The sequence below is a fragment of the Hordeum vulgare genome, chromosome 2H, assembly GCF_904849725.1.
Source record: "Hordeum vulgare subsp. vulgare chromosome 2H, MorexV3_pseudomolecules_assembly, whole genome shotgun sequence".
Taxonomy (NCBI): domain Eukaryota; kingdom Viridiplantae; phylum Streptophyta; class Magnoliopsida; order Poales; family Poaceae; genus Hordeum; species Hordeum vulgare.
In genome coordinates, this window is record NC_058519.1 from 116,662,442 (window position 1) to 116,681,768 (window position 19,327).

Here is a 19,327-nt window from a genome sequence, read left to right on the forward strand (position 1 = left end):
CCGTGCCCGTAGAGGCTTCAATACCATGGCTATAGGGCTCTGCACAGCCGTGCCCGTAGAGGCTTCAATACCGTGGCTATACGAGCTGCACACCCGTGTCTGTATACGCATCACATCTGTGCATGTGGTGGCTTCACTCCCGTAATGATATGGGGTTGCACATCCGTGCCCGTAGAGGCTGCAATACCGTGGCTATAGGGCTGCACACCCGAGCTCGTAGAATCTTAAATCCCGTGTCTGTGAGGGCTTGTGTTTCACTGCCGTGTCTCTGGAGACTTCACTCACTTGGATATGGTGGCTTTCCTCTCATAGCCGTGCCTGTGGTGACTTCAATTCCGTGATTATGTGGGGTGCACACCTATGCCCGTAGTGGCTTCAATACCGTGGCCATAGGGGTGCTCACCCGTGCCCGTAGAGGCTTCAATACCGTGGCTATAGGGGCTGCACAGCCGTGCCCATAGAGGCTTCAATACCGTGGCTATACGGGTTGCACACCCGTGTCTGTATACGACATCAGTGCATGTGGTGGCTTCACTCGCATGATGATACGGGGCTGCACATCCGTGCCCATAGAGGCTGCAATACCGTGGCTATAGGGGCTGCATAACCGTGCCCGTAGAGGCTTCAATACCGTGGCTATAGGGCTGCACACCCGAGTTCTTAGAAGCTTAAATCCCATGTCTGTGAGGGCTTGTGGTTCGCTGTCGTGTCTCTAGAGACTTCACTCACATGGATATAGCGGCTTTCCTCTCGTAGCCGTGCTTGTGGTGGCTTCAATTCCGTGATTATGTGGGGTGCACACCCGTGCCCGTAGAGGCTTCAATACGGTGGCCATACGGGTGCTCACCCATGCCCGTAGAGGCTTCAATACCGTGGCTATAGGGGTTGCACAGCCGTGCCAGTAGAGGCTTCAATACCGTGGCTATGCGGCTGCACACCCGTGTCTGTATACACATCACATCTGTGCGTGTGGTGGCTTCACTCGCGTGTCTGTAGGGGCTTCAGTACAGTGGCTGCTCGTGCTTGTGCTTCATTGCCGTGTCTCTAGAGACTTTACTGCCATACATATGGTGGCTTTCCCCTATAGCCGTGCCTGTAGTTGCTGCAATCCCGTGATCATAGGGTGCTGCACATCCATGCCCTTAGAGGCTTTAATACCGTGGCTATATAGGGGCTGCACACTTGCCTGTATACGCATCACACGTGTGCCATATAGGGGGCTGCACACCCGTGCCCGTAGAGGCTTCAGTATCGTGGCTATAGGGGTTGCATAATAGTTTGACCGGTCCCAACACACGAACGACTCGTCTCCCGCTGGCCCACAGGGCACCGACAGCTACGACGCTTCGGCTGTTCTGATGGGTCCTATTAAATAGGAACCACTGCCACCTTCTTCCCCACTCGTCCTCCCCTCGTACAGTTGGGTTACGCATCATAGACATAGAGGCAGTGAAGACCTAAATCGTGTTTTCAGATCCACCGCGCACATCGCTGTTGTTCCCCGGCAATGGAGATGGAGATGTGTCGTGCCCCTAGCACCAAGAGGGTGAGGCTCGCTCCACTGCCTACGCCGTCCTCTGGGTGTGCGGTGGTGGTCGAAGATGCAAGGGGCGGCGATGGCCGCCCACCTCGAGCGGACGAAGACGGAGATGAATCTGGTCCGGACATCATCAACAGCCTCCCGGACGCCGTCCTAGGTGAGATCGTCTCCCGTCTCCCCACCAAGGATGGCGTCTGCACGCAAGTTCTCGCATCTCGTTGGCGGCCCTTATGGTGCACCGCTCCTCTGAATCTCGACTGCCGTGAGATCCCTGCTGCTTGTCTTTTTAACCATCTAGAAACAGTTAATATAGAGACCACTTCTTGCAATAGGTGCTGTAGATCCCTCTACAACCCGGAGCTTGTCCGCAAAAGTCACTCCGGAACTTTGTTTAGTAGAGATCCTGTAGCTGATGGTGTGAGTCTTCCTGAAGCCATCCTCTCTGGTCATGAGGGCGCAGTTCGCCGGTTATGCATCCCGGCGAGCTACCTCCAGTGCAGACCATCTACCGTCGATGCCTGGATTCGATCGTCAAAACTCGACAACAATATTCATGTGCTTGAGTTCTACTACTATATCCCGGAATTCGTGAATCACAAGGTCACAGTAATAGACGGATGCCCTCCATCTACGCCTTCTGCACTGATGCCCATCTCCCGGTTTTCCTCTTCTTTGCACACCGCCACCTTTGCTCTTTGCCAGATATCTGACAACTACGCACAAATGCTTGAACTACCGCTGGTCAAGAGGCTTTCCCTTGTGCGGGTTGTTATATCAGACGCCTCTCTGGACAACATAATCCACTTTAGTTGTACTTCACTTGAGTGCTTGCTGCTTGTTTTAAAAGAAGAAAACCATTGCATCCGAATAAACTTAGCTAAGCTTGTAAGCATTGGCATCCTCTGTGGGAAATTTGAACTCATTATCCAGGATGCCCCTGCAGTTCAACGGCTGATTAAAGATTTGGATGGCAGAGGCCCGCGGTTAACCATTGGCTCTACACCTAAATTGGAGACATTGGGTCATTTCAATAACCTGTCTATCTCTAAGTGTCTCGAGGTACTCAATTCTCACAATACTTTCGTTGGAGGAAATGAATTTGATGCCATCCAACCTTTTATTTTATTAACTTTGTTCCATGTTTCCTGAAGCGTTCGGTGGCTGTCGGGCTAACAACAATTCGGCAATCCGTCAAGACTATTTATATGGTCCAGAGTTATAAAGTTGACCTTGCTATTGAATTGTTGGAAACGTTTCCAAACCTGGAGAACTTGTTTGTTGAGGTAATGGTTTTCACAAACATTTCATATTGTTGCACTCATACCTTCGTCTAAAAAAGACTTGTCTTTACATTTGTCTGGATTGGTACACTCGGATGTAGACAAATGTATGACAAGCTTTTTTGGGATGGAGATAATACAATTAATCATTCATTTTGCTGTCTCCGATGATGTTAAGTACTTTTCAACCTACTCGTATGTTTTAGGCATGAATTTACCATGGTGGTTCAAGAAAATGTTGGCGCCGTAGGTTCAGTCAATTTTGCAAAGAGCATCGCATTCGTCTGAAGACAGTAACACTAGAATATTACGAAAGCTGTCGAGGACACATTGAATTTGCGACGTTCTTTATTCTGAATGCAAGCGAGTTGGAGACCATCAAGATTAATATTGCAAACCCTCAAACTTCACGTCCGCAGCAACCAAGTTATCTTTTTGCGCACAAGAACAGAAGAAGCTTCAGTGGGACAAGAAGACTTCTAAATACGCTGGCATCAAATTTTCACCTTATTGCAATCACGACATCCTGGATTTAACAAATAAACATGTTGAATACCTGGACTTGACGAATCCATTCAATTGTGATTACTAAAAAACAACTCTTTCTGCGGGGAAGCTTACAGAGTTACATGTCGTGCACCTCGATTTAGCAGATGTATTCAACTGTGGTTGCTGATAAGAATGCTCAGGCTCGTAGAGTTAGGTGTTGTTGCTCCCTTTCTAGCGTCCAGATTTATCTAAACGTTTCTTTTGAACATCATCGCACTGTCTGTAATGTTGGTATGTCACTTTTATGTGTTCATGTTTATGTGTTAGGACTATGTTATGCGTGCATTTTTATGTGTTTTTTAACTTCATGTCGAATCCTCTGGAGTTGCCATTTGTCTACCTCTTTTTATATAGTTGTTAAATGTAATGTCTAAGGTTGTGAAGCATGTTTGAATGAAATGTGTGGAAACTCTGTTTCTATAAACCTGATTTGTTTCTTATTTCCTTGTTATTTTTATAAATCTGAAACATATGTGTGTCCGTAGACGCACCTGTGCACCTATGGTTGACGCACCCGTGCACCTACCGTAGACGCCCCGCGCACCTACCGTAGACGCACCCGTGCACCTACCTTAGACGCACCCGTGCATCTTCCTAGTGTCCGTGGACCTACGACGTACATACCCGTGGATCCACAGCGCGTGCATCCGTGGATTTACAGTGTACGCAGCCCTGCGTCTTGCTAGTGAACATCCGTGGTATTCGTTTTACATCACCGAAGCTGACTAGTGGCGTCGGCCTGGGGCACCTCATCAGGCAAGCGGGTCCACGCGGGAACGACTCGCCTCCCGCTGGCTCACAGGGTAGTGAGAACGGCGATACCGAGGCTCTGTGCACGTGGGAACTACTCGTCTCCCAACGGCCCATTGGCTACGCCACATGTCCACTCTACCACCGGGCAGCGACACGGCGACGCTTCTAGTTTGACCGGTCCCAACACACGAACGACTCGTCTCCCGCTGGCCCACAGGGCAGCAACAACTGCCATGCTTCGGCTGTTCTGACGGGTCCTGTTAAACAGGAACCGCCGCCACCTTGTTCCCCCACTCGAGCATTGACCACCCCACTCGTCCACCCCATTGACTAGTGGGGTTGGCCTGGGGCACCTCATCAGGCAAGCGGGTCCATGCGGGAACCACTCGCATCCTGCTGGCTCACAGGGCAGTGAGAACGGCGATACCGAGGCTCTGTGCACGTGGGAACTACTCATCTCCCAATGGCCCACTGGCTACGCCACCTGTCCACTCTACCACCGGGCAGCGACACGGCGACGCTTCTAGTTTGACCGGTCCCAACTCACGAACGACTCGTCTCCCGCTGGCCCACAGGGCAGCGACAGCTGCGACACTTCGGCTGTTCTGACGGGTCCTATTAAATAGGAACCACTGCCACCTTCTTCCCTACTCGTCCACCCCACTCGTCCACCCCACTCGTACAGTTGGGTTACGCATCATAGACATAGAGGCAGTGAAGACCTAAATCGTGTTTTCAGATCCCCAGCATCCACAGTCCTAGCCCAAGATAAACATTGGCGTCATGGTCGTGCCTATATAGAGCGTAAAGCGAGCCTATAGCGGAAGGAAAAAAACGTGCCTCTCCCAGAAAGAATACCATGCTTATGCTACCACTATGATATTATAACTAATTGGTGCGTCCAAAATAACAATGATTTTAGGCACTTATCTCATTGCAGGGCTGTTTTTTGCATTCACATCATGAACCTTCACATCTTGGTAGTCCAACTTGGTCTATCTGTCATGATTACCACCTACCCAACCTATAGCTGTGGCACGTAAATTCAGAATAGTACTGCCATTTGACACGATAGGTGTAGCAGCAATTAAATTAGTCCATGGAAAAACCCACTCACGGTTGAGGAACCGAGGAGTGTACTGATACGTCTCCATCGTATCTACTTTTCCAAACTTTTTTGCCCTTGTTTTGGACTCTAATTTCCATGATTTGAATGGAACTAACCCGGACTGACGTTGTTTTCAGCAGAATTGCCATGGTGTTGTTTTTGCGCAGAAATAAAAGTTCTCGGAATGACTTGGAAATTTACGAGGATTTTTGTGGAATATATAAAAAATACTGGCGCAAGAATTACGTGGAGACGCGGAGCCAGGAGTCCACAAGCCCAGGAGGTGTGGGCCCCCCTGGCCGTGCTTGGCAGGCTTGTGAGGCCCTCGTGGCTCCGCAGCCTCCAACTCCAGCTCTATATATTCTCTCTCGCCTAGAAAAAATTGAAAGAGAAGAGTTCATCGCGTTTCACGATACGGAGCCGCCGCCACCACCTATTCTTCCTCTAGAGGGCAGATCTGGAGTCCGTTCTGGGCTCCGGAGAGGGGAAATCGACGCCGTCGTCATCACCAACCATCCTTCATCGCCAATTCCATGATGCTCTTCATCGTTCGTGAGTAATCTCATCGTAGGCTTGCTGGACGGTGATGGGTTGGATGAGATCTATCATGTAATCGAGTTAGTTTTGATGGGGTTTGATCCCTAGTATCCACTATGTTCTAAGATTGATGTTGCTACTACTTTGCTATGCTTAGTACTTGTCACTAGGGCCCGAGTGCCATGATTTTAGATCTGAACCTATTATGTTTTCATCAATATATGTGTGTTCTTGATCCTATCTTGCAAATTGTAGTCACCTACTATGTATTATGACCCGGCAACCCCGGAGTGACAATAGCCGGAACCACTCCCGGAGATGACCATAGTATCAGGAGTTCATATATTCACTATGTGCTAATGCTTTGTTCCAGTTCTCTATTAAAAGGAGACCTTAATATCCCTTAGTTTCCATTAGGACCCCGCTGCCACGGGAGGGATGGACTATAGATGTCATGCAAGTTATTTTCAATAAACACGTATGACTAAATACGGAATACATGCCTACATTACATTGACGAACTGGAGCTAGTTACATATTGATACGTCTCCAACGTATCTATAATTTTTGATGGTTTCATGCTATTATCTTGTCAAACTTTGGATGTTTTTATGCCTTTTATATATTTTTTGGGACTAACTTATTAACTCAGTGCCAAGAGCGAGTTCCTGTTTTTTTTCCTGTTTTTGACCCCTTTCGGAGGAGATTTTGAAACGGAGTCCAAACGGAAGAAAATCCCCGGAAAGAGTTTTTCTGGAATGGAAGAAGATCACGAAGCTTGAGAGCCAAGGCAGGGGAGCCTCAGGGGCACCACAAGCCCCCACCCCGCGGCCAGGGGGGGAGGCCGCGCCATCCAGGCTTGTGGGCCCCCTCGGCGCCCTCTGCCCTAAGGATTGCACCTATAAATTCCCTAAAAATCCCAAAAAAATAAGGAGATCATCGAAATTACTTTTCCGCCGCCGCAACAATGACATAATTAGCCCATTTAGCTCCAAAATGCCATAATAACCTCAAAATGGCATAAGAACCTTGGTTAGCTCAAGAATGTTATATTCTTAGCTTGTTTTCCTCTAAAATGGCATAATTAGCCCATATAGCTCCCAAAAGACATAGTTAGCTAATTGAGCTCCAACAAGAGGAGAAGAGGAGAAGAAATTGGAAAAATGAAAAGAAAGAAGAAGAAGAAGAAGAGAAGAAGGAGAAGCAGCAGGAGGAGGAGGAGGAGAAGGTCAAGGACCTTCTAGTCCTTCTCCTCCTTCTTCTTGATTTATTCTTCTTCTTCTCCTCCTCCTCTTTCTTCTCCTCTTTCATATTCTCCCTGCCTTAATTTCCCCAACAATGACTTAATTAGCCAATTTAGCTCCAAAAATACATTATAAGCTCAAAATGGCATAAGAACCTTGGTTAGCTCATGAATATTATATTCTTAGCTTGTTTTCCTCTAGAATGGCATAATTAGCTCATATAGCTCCAAAAAGACATAGTTAGCTAATTGAGATCCAAGAAGAGGAGAAGAGGAGAAGAAATAGGAAAAATGAAAAGAAAGAAGAAGAAGAAGAAGAGAAGAAGGAGAAGGAGGAGGAGGAGGAGGAGAAGGCCAAGGACCTTCTAGTCCTTCTCCTCCTCCTCCTCCTTCTCCTCCTTCTTGTTTATTTCTTCTTCTTCTTCTCCTCCTCCTCTTTCTTCTACTCTTTCATATTCTCCTTGCCTTAATTTCCCCAACAATGACATAATTAGCCCATTTAGCTCCAAAAACACATTATAAGCTCAAAATGGCATAAGAACCTTGGTTAGCTCATTAATATTATATACTTCGCTTGTTTTCCTATAAAATGGGATAATTAGCCCATATAGCTCCAAAAAGACATAGTTAGCTAATTGAGCTCCAAGAAGTGGAGAAGAGGAGAAGAAATAGGAAAAATTAAAAGAAAGAAGAAGAAGAAGAGAAGAAGGAGAAGGAGGAGGAGGAGGAGGAGGAGAAGGAGGAGAAGGCCAAGGACCTTCTAGTCCTTCTCCTCCTCCTCCTCCTTCTCCTCCTTTTTCTTTATTTCTTCTTCTTATTCTCCTACTCCTCTTTCTTCTCCTGTTTCATATTCTCCTTGTCTTAATTTCCCCAACAATGACATAATTAGCCCATTTAGCTCCAAAAAGACATTATAAGCTCAAAATGGCATAAGAACCTTGGTTAGCTCATTAATATTATATACTTAGCTTGTTTTTCTCTAAAATGGGACAATTAGCCCATTTAGCTCCAAAAAGACATAGTTAGCAAATTTAGCTCCAAGAAGAGGAGAAGAGGAGAAGAAATAGGAAAAATGAAAAGAAATAAGAAGAAGAAGAAGAAGAGAAGAAGGAGAAGGAGGAGGAGGAGGATAAGGAGGAGAAGGCCAAGGACCTTCTAGACCTTCTCCTCCTCCTCCTCCTTCTCCTCCTTCTTCTTTATTTCTTCTTCTTCTTCTCCTCCTCCTCTTTCTTCTCCTCTTTCATATTCTCCTTGCCTTAATTTCCCCAACAATGACATAATTAGCCCATTTAGCTCCAAAAAGACATTATAAGCTCAAAATGGCATACGAACCTTGGTTAGCTCATTAATATTATATACTTAGCTTGTTTTCCTATAAAATGGGATAATTAGCCCATATAGCTCCAAAAAGACATAGTTAGCTAATTGAGCTCCAAGAAGAGGAGAAGAGGAGAAGAAATAGGAAAAATTAAAAGAAAGAAGAAGAAGAAGAGAAGAAGGAGAAGGAGGAGGAGGAGGAGGAGGAGAAGGAGGAGAAGGCCAATGACCTTCTAGTCCTTCTCCTCCTCCTCCTCCTTCTGCTCCTTCTTTTTTATTTCTTCTTCTTCTTCTCCTCCTCCTCTTTCTTCTCCTCTTTCATATTCTCCTTGCCTTAATTTCCCCAACAATGACATAATTAGCCCATTTAGCTCCAAAAAGACATTATAAGCTCAAAATGGCATAAGAACCTTGGTTAGCTCATTAATATTATATACTTAGCTTGTTTTCCTCTAAAATGGGATAATTAGCCCATTTAGCTCCAAAAAGACATAGTTAGATAATTGAGCTCCAAGAAGAGGAGAAGAGGAGAAGAAATAGGAAAAATGAAAAGAAAGAAGAAGAAGAAGAAGAAGAAGAGAAGAAGGAGAAGGATGATGAGGAGGAGAAGGCCAAGGACCTTCTAGTCCTTCTCCTCCTTCTTCTTTATTTCTTCTTCTTCTTCTCCTCCTCCTCTTTCTTCTCCTCTTTCATATTCTCCTTGCCTTAATTTCCCCAACAATGACATAATTAGCCCATTTAGCTCCAAAAAGACATTATAAGCTCAGAATGGCATAAGAACCTTGGTTAGCTCATTAATATTGTATACTTAGCTTGTTTTCCTCTATAATGACATAATTCGCCCATGTAGCTCCAAAAAGACATAGTTAGCTAATTTAGCTCCAAGAAGAGGAGAAGAGCAGAAATGAAAAGGAAGAACAAAAAGAAGAAGAGAAAGAGAAGAGAAGGAGATGGAGAAGAAGGAGGAGAAGAAGAAGAAGAGAAGAAGGAGAAGGAGGAGAAGGAGCCCTCCTTATTATCCTTCTTCTTCCCTCCTTCTTCTCCTCTTCTTCTCCTTCTTCTTCTTCTATTCTCCTCCTCCTCCTCCTTCTCCTTCTCCTCATCCTCCTCCTCCCTCCTCCTTATTCTTGTTTTTTCTTCTCCTTCTTCTCTTCTTGCTTCTTCTCTTTTTTCTTCAATTGAGCTTATTTGCCATATATATGTTGTTGTTCTTCTTCTTCTGATTTTCTTATTCCCATTTTGCAGATTGGATGTACTACATGCATGGAAGCTAGCATTGGAGTGCTTTAGTTCCCGTTTTTATTTGAGTTGATGAACAATGTGGAACTACATGTATATGTATATATGGATGAACAATATATGTGCAACTATATGTATGTATATATGGATGAAACTTTGTATGTGTTGGTTCTTTTGATATATGGGATGTACGTTGATGAACATATGGCATTGATGAGCTTTATATGTATATCATATATGTGTTGTGACCTATTTATCATATATGTGCTATGAATTATATATGTATGTGCTGTGAAATAGAAATAATAAACAAAAATGTGACAATATAGGCTCTTTGCCGTCTGCCAGCTGATGGCAAAGGCCTTTGCCATCAGCTGACCGACGGCAAAGGTGCCACATGGCACCCAACTGTTCTCTCTTGGTGTCGATATAGTCTCTTTGCTGTCTGCTTCCGGGGGGGGGGCAGGCGGCAAAGAAGAGGGCACAGAGGAGGGGGGGAGGAGGGGTAGGCAGACGACAAAGAGTGGAGGGGGGGGGGGAGGTGGAGGCAGATGGCAAAGAGTGGAGGGTGATGGGGTTATAGTCCTAGGGTAGGGTCATAGGCCTGCCCTGTAGGTCCTACCCAAGGACTACCCCTCACAAAGGACAAGGCCCTTAGTCAGCTCCGACTGAATTAAGGAGTCCCCATCATCCAGTCGGTAAGAGGGCATTCGGATCATCCAGTTGGAGACTAGCATTCGGAGGATATCAAGCTAACCGACTGGATACCACTCGGTACATCGTAACCCCCCTGGAGGGAAACGGTCGTACGTTTCCAGGTGCATTTATTAGCATTTAGGGCGTACGTTACCTGTAACGTACGCATTCAATCGCCACTCCTCCTCCCTTGTACCGGAACCGTTGTGGAGGGCAGCGCACTCTATATAAGCCACCCTCCCCCGCTGGTAGAGGGGTTAGCAACTCATTTGTATTCCATATTCCACTCGACAACAAGCTCCCAGAGCACTGAGACGTAGGGCTATTACCTCCACCGTAGAGGGGCCTGAACTCATACAACCTCGCCGTATCTGGGACTCTGCCCATCCTTTTCGTACCCTACACATCTACTGTCAGGCTTATACCCACGACAGTTGGCGCCCACCTTGGGGCAGGCGTCTAAGCGACTTCCGGCGAGTTTGCGACTACTTCCTTTCGTCATGTCGTCTGGTGGAGATTCGAGCATGGATCACCAGATCTTCTTCGGCGCTCTCTCCTTCATCGTCGACGATTCGGCACGGCTTCGGGATGTGCCCCTCGACATTGAGGCGCTTCCCCGTTGTGGGGCTACGCAATTCCGCGTCGGCGCCCGCGGCATTCTTCTTCTCCAACAGTCGGCTCCGGTGTCGACCTGCACCGCCGTCACGCGCCGCAGCAAGCGGTCTCGCCGTCCGCGGCTCCAGCGTTGGGTGCAACACGCCCAGGCGCGCCAGAACGCATCTTCGCAAGTGGCGGTTCTAGAGTCTGTTGTGGTTGCCCCGCAGTCCCAACACTCGGGCTCGGTTCCGACTGAGTTTCCTTCTGAGTATGCGGGTCGAGGGCCTGCAGCAGAAGTACACATGGCCAACTCCCATGAAGATCCCCGTCAAGCTGGCTGGAATGAGCACGAGATCGGCGAAACGTCCGGCGCGCGTCGTCCGCCTCGTTGTTCTGCCAGTCGACACACTCGGCGGAGCAACGTGGAGTTGTTCCGCACACCCCTCCTCAACTTGGCTGCAGCTGCCAAGATAGCCGATTCCCTCCAGCCGACTGATTCAAAGGCTGGTAGGGGAATCGAGCAGATCCGAGCCCTGTTGCACACGGCGCAGCAGCAGAATTCGGCAGTCTCCCAGTTGCATAACAGGATCCATAATAGTTCCGTTCATGCGAATACGCATCGGTCGGTTCACAGCCCAGGTTCCCATCAGCAGCACAGAGGAGGCAGTCGTTCCATAAATCACGAAGATCGCCGCTGTTCATGCACCCCTCCGCGGGGTGGGCCCTACGGGCCCCGACATCATGATGATCGGCGTTCAGTCGGTGACACTTACGACCCAAGGCCCGATGCAAGAGGGCATATCGCCCAACGGAGGGTCGACAGGGGCCGGTCCCACCGCGATGGTCGCGATATTGACCGTCCGAGTGGAAGCAGGGCCATCGTTTCTGGTCCCGAGTGTTTCAGTCGAGCCATCCGTTCGGCTGACATCCCTCCCAACTTCCGATTGGCGACGGGAATTAGCAAGTTTACACGAGAGTCCAAGCCAGAAACGTGGCTGGATGACTACCGAGTGGCAGTCCAGATCGGAGGAGGGGACGACCATGTCGCCATCAAGCACCTCCCTGTGATGCTCGACGGCTCGACTCGAGCGTGGTTGAACCTGTTGGCCCCCTCAAGCATCTACAGCTGGGCAGATCTGGCCCGGGTGTTCATCAGGACCTTCGAAGGGACGTGCAAGCACCCTGCTGGCCTCGTGGAGCTCCAGCACTGCGTCCAAAAGCAGAATGAGCCCCTGCGCGACTTCATCCAGCGTTGGACAACTCTCTAACACACGGTGGAGAACGTCACCGAGCATAAAGCAGTCTGTGCCTTCAAGGCAGGCGTGCGGTATAGGGATCTGTACCTTAAGTTTGGCCGAACAGGCGACAACTCCATGAGCAAGATGATGGAGATAGCGACACGCTATGCAAATGGCGAAGAAGAGGACCGCATCCGAAGCGGCAAGCACAAAACAATCGCTGAAGGAGATGGGGGCAACACTCGGAAGCATAAGCAGAAAGCTCCGACTGCTCCGCAAGCGGAAGCTGCAGCCGTAACGAATGCCAAGTTCAAGGGCAAAGGGAAGGCTCAGTTCACCCCCAAGAAGAAGCAGTTCAATAACCCCATCCTGGACCAGCCATGTCCGGTTCATACGAAGATGGACGAAGAGGGCAACCCCATATATGCGAAGCATACCACTCGACAGTGTCGCCTCCTGATCCAGGGGTTCAGCGAAGGGCAACCGAGTGAGAAGGACCATGAACAGGATGAGGAGGATAAGGAGGATCCGTTCCCCCAAGTCCATGCAACCCTGATGATTTTTGCTGACGTCGAGAGCAAGAGTCGACTAAAGCTGGTGAACAGGGAGGTGAACATAGCCACCCCTGCCAGCCCCAAGTTCCTCAAATGGTCTCAGACTGCGACCACCTTTGACCAGTCAGATCATCCAGCACATGTACCCACTCCGGGGAGACAGGCTCTGGTCGTCGACCCGGTGGTGTAAGGAGTTCGACTGCGCAAAGTCCTCATGGATGGCGGCATGCGACACACTCAAGGGGATGGGCATCCCGATGTCCAAACTCAGCGAGAGCAGCATGCAGTTCCATGGAGTCGTCCCCGGACGGAAGGCCAAGTCACTCGGCCAGATCGCGTTGGATGTCGTTTTCGGCTCCGACAAGAACTTCCGCAAGGAAAAGCTGACGTTCGAGGTGGTCGACTTCCAGAGCGCTTATCACGCAATTCTGGGTCGCCCAGCATATGCGCGTTTCTTGGCCCGTCCATGTTACGTATACCTGAAGCTGAAGATGCCAGGTCCGAAGGGTGTGATCACCATCACAGGCAATCGGCAGCGGGCCGAAGAGTGTCTGCAGCAGGGATCAAGAATCGCTGACCAGCAGATGGCCGTCCTCGAGCTTGACGAGTACAAGAAAACAGTCGACCCCGCCGACCTGATGCACTCGAAGAAGCCCGCTTCAGAGTCTGCATTTCAGTCGGCGGGGGAAACGAAGAAGGTCAGCATCCACCCGACGGACACCACCGCTGCCCCGACGAACATCTCCACCACCCTCGATCCTAAATGGGAAGCCGAGCTCAACCAATTCCTCCATGAGAACTGGGACATCTTCGCATGGAAACCCTCTGACATGCCAGGTGTACCCAGGGAGTTGGCTGAGCACCGACTGCACGTGGATTCCACTGCTCGGCCTGTCCGAGAGCGCCTGTGCCGGTCCGCCGCGCACAAGAGGAAGGCAATCGGGGAAGAGGTGGCCAAGCTGTTGGCGGCCAACTTCATTCGCGAGGTTCACCACTCCGAGTGGCTCGCCAATGTTGTCATGGTGCCCAAGAAGGACAAGTCGCTCCGAATGTGCATCGACTTCAAGCATCTCAATAAGGTCTGCCCGAAATACCATTTTCCGCTCCCCCGCATAGATCAAATTGTCGATTCGACTGCGGGTTGCGAGCATTTGTCATTTCTTGATGCCTACTCGGGCTATCATCAGATCCGTCTGTATGGTCCCGATGAGTTAAAAACAACCTTCATCACGCCATTCGGGTGCTTCTGCTACATCACTATGCCATTCGGTTTGAAGAATGCAGGAGCTACCTTTATGCGCATGATCCAAAAATGTCTCCTCGACCAGATCGGTCGGAATGTGGAGGCGTATATGGACGATATCATAGTCAAGTCACGCAAAGGTTCCGACCTGCTGACTGACTTGGCAGAAACATTCGCCAACCTTCGTAGGTACGATATCAAGCTCAACCCCGCCAAATGTTCATTCAGCGTTCCCAGCGGAAAGTTACTTGGTTTCTTCGTTTCCGAACGAGGGATCGATGTCAACCCCGAAAAGATCGGGACCATCGTCCGAATGGAGAGGCCGGTCAGAATACACGATGTTCAACGGCTCACAGGTTGCCTAGCGGCTTTGAGCAGGTTCATCAGTCGACTCGGCGAGGAAGCACTTCCTCTGTACCGACTCATGAAGAAATCAGATACCTTCGAGTGGACAGAGGAAGCCCAAGTCGCGTTCGACGACCTCAAAGTCCTACTTTCCACCCAGCCGGTTCTTTCTGCTCCGCTCAGTAAAGAGCCCCTTCTTCTGTATATCGCGGCTACAAATCAAGTCGTCAGTACTGTTCTTACAGTCGAACGAGAAGAAGAAGGCAAAACATACAAAGTTCAGCGGCCAGTGTACTACGTCTCCGAGGTCCTGACTCCTTCCAAGCAGAGGTATCCCCACTATCAAAAACTTATCTACGGGATTTACATGACTCCGAAGAAGGTGGCCCATTATTTCCAAGACCACTCGGTGTCTGTCGTTTCTGATGCTCCATTGTCAGAAATTCTCCACAATCGAGACGCGTCAGGCCGAGTGGCGAAGTGGGAGATGGAGATGCTGTACTGTGATATCAAGTTCGAGGCTAAGAAAGCTATTAAGTCTCAAGCTCTGGCTGACTTCATAGCAGAATGGGTAGAACAACAGCAACCGACCCACATCTACTCGGCCCATTGGACAATGTTCTTCGATGGGTCGAAGATGTTGAATGGCTCCGGCGCTGGCGTTGTGATCATATCGCCAAAGGGTGACAAGCTCAAGTACGTGCTATAGATACACTTCGATTCCTCCAACAACGAGGCAGAGTATGAAGCTCTCCTCTACGGGTTGCGTATGGCCATCTCACTCGACGTCCGTCGCCTGATGGTCTACGACGATTCGGATTTGGTGGTCAATCAAGTGATGAAAGAGTGGGACGTCAGGAACCCCACCATGACTACATACAGCAATGCAGTGAGGAAGCTTGAGAAGAAGTTTGAAGGTCTACAACTTCACCATGTTCCGAGACTGAAGAACCAAGCAGCGGATGAATTGGCAAAACTCGGATCCACTCGGAGACCAGTCCCGAGTGACGTCTGCCTCGAGCACCTCCACCTTCCCTCAGTCAAAGAAGATCCTTTTACAGAAGAACCAATACAACCAAAGAGTTCAACAGATCCGACTGAAGTCGATGTACCTGCCGTGGTTGATCTGGTCATGGAGATTCTTACTGTCATCCCCGATTGGACTGTGCCGATCATTGCATATATCCTGAGATACGAACTTCCAGAAGACGAAGTCCAGGCCAGGCAGATAGTCCGCAGGTCGGAGTCTTTCACTGTCATTGATGGCCAATTGTACATGGCGAGCGTTTCACGCGTTCTCCAACGATGCATCTCCCCAGAGGAGGGGCAGCTGATCCTAGAAGATATTCACTCGGGGACCTGCGGTCATCACGCCTCTTCAAGAGCAATCGTTGCCAAGGCATTCAGGGCTGGTTTTTTCTGGCTGCAGGCAAACGAGATGGCTAAAGATATGGTCGACCGATGTGAGGGCTGTCAGTTCTACTCCAACAAGTCCCACAAGCCAACATATGCGTTGAAGAAAATCCCTCTTGTGTGGCCGTTTGCAGTTTGGGGATTAGATACAGTCGGACCATTCAAGACAGGTCAAGGGGGATACACACATCTGTTGGTGGCAGTCGACAAGTTCACGAAATGGATCGAAGCCAAGCCCATCAAGAAACTCGACGCTTCAACAGCCGTCAAGTTTATCAGGGACATCATCTCCAGATTCGGTGTACCTCACAGCATAATCACGGATAATGGGACAAACTTTAACTGAGACAGATTCTAAGGTTTCTGTGCAAGCCAAGGTATCCGAGTGGATTTTGCTTCCGTAGCACATCCTCAATCCAATGGACAAGCAGAGCGAGCGAATGGGCTTATTCTTCAAGGTTTGAAGCCCCGACTCCTGCGAGAGGTGGGACACGCCGCTGGCGCATGGGTCACCGAGTTACCTTCAGTACTTTGGGGTCTTCGCACAACCCCGAACAGATCTACAGGGCGATCACCGTTCTTCCTCGTCTACGGAGCAGAAGCAGTTCTTCCAAGTGACTTACTTCACAATGCTCCACGAGTCGAACTCTTCTCCGAAGGTGAAGCAGAACAAGCAAGGCAAGACGGAGTGGACCTTCTACAGGAGGAGCGCGAGATGGCACTGACTCGCTCAACCATTTATCAACAAGATCTGCGGCGTTTTCACACGCGACACGTTAGGAGTTGTACGTTCCAAGCAGGCGACCTGGTGCTCCGAGTGGATCAGCAAAGACCTCACAAGTTGGCTCCTTCCTGGGAAGGACCCTTCATCATCTCAAAGGTGCTGAACATTGGAGCATACAGACTCTACAATGTCAACAGGGAGACAGACGAGCCGCGACCATGGAACGGAGATCTCCTGAAGCGCTTCTACACGTGACCGTTGACTGAAGCAATGTAAAGAACAAGTATCGGTGAAATAATATAAAGCAGACTGAGTTTTTGTAGGTTCAAAGTTCTTCCGCGGTAGAAGACTCCGGTCTAAAAAAAAACTTAGCTGCGATCCAGAATCGCCTAAGTTCTAACTTCCTCCGAGTGTGCACTAAACGTCGCACTCGGGGAATTAGCTGTGATCAAGAATCACCTAAGTAATACATATCTCTGAGTGTGCACTAAACGTCGCACTCGGGGACTTAGCTGTGATCAAGAATCACCTAAGTAATACATTTCTCCGAGTGTGCACTAAACGTCGCACTCGGGGACTTAGCTGCGATCCAGAATCGCCTAAGTTCTAACTTCCTCCGTGTCACATCCCTGACACCTTAAGCAAGTTAGTCTTGTGCTCATGTCTTCTTTGCATTTGCATCTAAGAATTTTCAACAAGAACAAGAAAGTGGCAAAGGAAAAACTCAAAACCCTAGCCACTGCTTTAAATAAAGAAAATCTCAAACTAGTTGAAATCAATGAACCCAAAATGGCCTCAAGAAATGTTCAAACTTTCTAATAAATCATGAAAGTAAATGAGCATCGGAGAAAACTATTTTCTTAACACTTTAAGCATTTTAAATTAAAGCAAAAGCCACTGGTTTCAAACTTTAAAATTGAAATCAGAAACTATAAATTTGCAAAAATGTTGAAAACTTTGGAAATGGTTGAGAATATTATAACAAATATTCAGGTGTGTTTAAATTAGTTTTTACAATTTTTTTTGGAGCTGAAATAAATAGCAAATCAATGTCAGAAATTAACACAGAAATAAAACAGAAGGAAATGGAAAAGAGCTTACCTGTCGCCTAGCCTGGCCCGGCCCATCCCAGCTCCTGTCGTCTCCCTCGCGCCAGTAGGAGCACGAGGTGGCCGCCGCCTCCTCCGGCGCGGCCACGCACCTGTGCGCCTGCCTGGCCGCCGCCTCGCGCTGGCAAGGCTGGGGATAAGCTCCCCGAGGCCTCACCTATCCATTCCCAACGTCGGCTCTCTCCCTCCTCCCGGATCTCTTCCTCCTTCCTGCTGCCGCCATTGGAGCCGAGAAAAGCTCGAGCTGCCCGTGCCCCTAGCCTTTGCCTCCTCTTGCTGAGCACACCGTTAGCTCCGCCTCGTCGCGCCGGTCCTCTCTGCAGAAGCCGAAGCTTCCCCGAGCTCTGCATCGCCCGCGGCGCCATCGTCTTCCACCTCCGGCCGCCGGACCTCTCCCGTCGATTCGCTCCCTCCGGCGCACCCCCGAGCCCCTCAACAACACCATCGGAACCGCCGTGAGCTCGTCGTCGTTTCCCCTCTCGCCCCACGCTCTTACGTGCATCGTAGCCCCGTTCCCCACCAAGGCCGAGAGCTCCTCGCCGCCGGTCATGTCGTCGCCGTCGCTGTGGTGTCTGATAAATGCGCTCGAGCTAGGGTTCGAGCTCCTGGAGCCTCCAGGATTGTGATGAGCCCCTCAGCTGACCTCCCCGTGCCCTATAGCCATCAACTGCGGGAGGCCGAGCTACGGCCGCCGCTTCGGCTCGTCGCCGGCGCCCCTCCCGGCGACCCTAGTTTCCCCTGATGCCCCCGCTAGATGCGGCGTTGCACCAGCTACCCGTAGCTGCTTTCTGCGCCCAAAACCGAGGGCCGATGCGCAGTCTAGCTTCCTCCGGCGAGCCCTCCGCCGCGCCCGTGGTCGCCGCCGGCCATGCTCCGGTGGGGGTCGACGTGGCAAAGCTAACCCAGTAGATTAGGAGCTTAATCTCTCGTTGACAGTGGGCCCAAGGCCAAGTTAACTCGGTTTAGGGACTGGTCAGCGCGCGATTAGTCCCAGAGAGGCTGACCAGTGGGGCCCCCCTGTCAGGTTTGACCTGAACAGGTCGGCTGACCTGCTGACGTCAGTCTGATGCAATAAAGAGAATTATCAGTATAGAAATAATTCCAGGAAATTGCTAAAACTTGTAAAAATCATAGAAATTAATCTGTAACTCCAATGAAAATAATTTATATATGAAAAAGTATCAGAAAAATTCAAGGATTCTGATTATGCTATTTTCAACCATGTTTGAAAAAGTTACAGAAACCTAACATGTAGAATAAGGAATAATTCAATTCTTATAATTACTTTATAAATGGAATTTGGAAAATATTCAAATTTCATTATGAATGCAATGATCACACACTGTCCTAGTTACAAATCAGTACCATAACATGACGTCTCATGCATGCTAACATCGAGTTGATCTGAGCATCAGGTCGAATCAATTAAACCGGTATCCAAGAATACCCCGTTTGAATTGCTATTCGAATGTGATTCAAATCAACTCTAATCCTAATACATGTTGAAAATAATAACTTATCACTTTGCATTCTCATGCCATGCTCATGCATCATTTTGATTGCATATGATTGTTATTGAATGTTACCATTCTTTTCGGTAGGCTCCGCACTCCCGGATTCCACCGAATATCCGTCTGGCGGATATCGTTCCTCCTCTAAGCAACAAGGCAAGCAACCCTTTTGATCATCCCGATAATTCCCATGTTCTTGCTCCTGCACTTATTTATTGCATTAGGATCAAATGCTTCAACTGCTTTTGCCACGTTAGTTGAACCCACTTCCTTTGCATGACCTAACCTTGTCACGGTAAATAGCCGAACCTTGCAACCTAGCATACCTGGT